Genomic DNA, 1,554 nt, shown 5'->3' with positions numbered 1-1,554 from the left:
TCTAAGAGCAGAAAGTGCTCTTAACCACTGAGCCATTTCTCCAGCCTCACAGATATATTTGGTTTGGTTTTCTTTTGGTTTTTTATTTGTTTGTTTGGGGTTTTTTGGGGGGAGGTGGAGTGGTTTTTCAAGACAGGGTTTCCTTGTGTAACAAACAACTCTGGCTGCCATGGAACTCACTATGTATGTAGACCAGGCTGGCCTTGAACTCACAGAGATGCCCCTGCCTGTGCCTCCTAAGTGCTTGAGTTAAGGGCATGCGCCACCAGTACCTGGTAATGTATTTGTGATAAAGAACATTCACTACAAAGCTCCAGCTAGCCTTCCTTAAATAGTGAGAACTTTGACTATTTCTTAGGTAATGCAGTAAGCTTTGACGAATGCTGGAAAAATAATCAATACTCTAGTTTGAACCTGTCAGAAACAATTTTCTCCTTGCCAGGCTTTCCATCAATTTAAGCCTTCAACTGAATGGATGAATTCAATCCATGCTACAGAAGGAAAAATACTCAGAATAACATTCTAACTTTTTGTATGGATGGATAGTGGTTTTTCCTCTGAGTATAAAGAAGATGCTATGATAATGGTAAAGGAGCTATTGACACATTCAGCAAGTTGCTTCCTTCCCAAGCTGCAGGTGATCTTGGAAGCCGCTGCACATCTTTGAAATCAAAGATGAATTCCAGCCAGAGCTCCACAATGGAGGGCGGCTGCATACTTCACAATGAAGTAATATATGTTAACACACTTAAATTCAAAGATAAAGAGCCAATACTGTTTTGGGGTTGCTCAAGACAAGATTTCTCTGTATAGCCCTGGTCGTCCTGGAGTTCTCTCTGTAAACCAGGCTGAACTCGAACTCAGAGATTCACCCGTCTCTGCCTCCTGAGAGCTGGGTTTGTGCTACACCACTGCCTGGCTAGTCAATACCTCTTATGTTTCAAGACAAAGGGAATAAAAGATTAAAACAAAGATGATAGACAAATAGATGTTAAAAATACAGATAAACAAAACAAGGAGAAGTGTGTGTGTGTATGTGTGTGTGTGTATGTGTGTGTGTATGTGTGTGTATGTGTGTATGTGTGTGTATGTGTGTGTATGTGTGTGTATGTGTGTGTATGTGTGTGTATGTGTGTGTATGTGTGTATGTGTGTGTATATGTGTGTATGTGTGTGTGTATGTGCGTGTGTATGTGTGTGTGTGTTGGTGAGTATGAATGGGGAAAATGTATTTATTTGACCTTAAAATGAACCTGCTGCTAGATAATTCTCAAAAGAAGAAAAACAATTAGCTAATAAATATTTGAAAACTGTTCAACATCCTTGGTCATCAGGAAATTGTAAATTAAAGCTGCTTTGAGATGCCATCAGACTACAGTCAAGAAAACAAATGGCATGGCCTGAGGATGTGCCCTGGTGGCAAAAGATTTGCCTAGCATGTGTGAGATCCTGAGTACAATCCTTGGTACTGCAAAGATAGATAGATAGATAGATAGATAGATAGATAGATAGATAGATAGATAGATAGATAGATAGATAGATAGATAGATAGATA

General features: G+C 39.5%; 1 pseudogene; it reads left to right on the top strand.

Annotated features, from left to right (window-relative positions):
- Positions 1–257: 257 nt before the first annotated feature.
- Positions 258–1,554, top strand: part of LOC101989253 — a 36,506-nt pseudogene continuing 35,209 nt past the window's right edge.

The sequence above is a fragment of the Microtus ochrogaster genome, unplaced genomic scaffold (genome assembly GCF_000317375.1).
Source record: "Microtus ochrogaster isolate Prairie Vole_2 unplaced genomic scaffold, MicOch1.0 UNK57, whole genome shotgun sequence".
In the NCBI taxonomy this organism is placed as follows: domain Eukaryota; kingdom Metazoa; phylum Chordata; class Mammalia; order Rodentia; family Cricetidae; genus Microtus; species Microtus ochrogaster.
The sequence above is the reverse complement of the archived record's forward strand: the minus strand, read 5'-3'. Positions and strand labels throughout refer to the sequence as shown.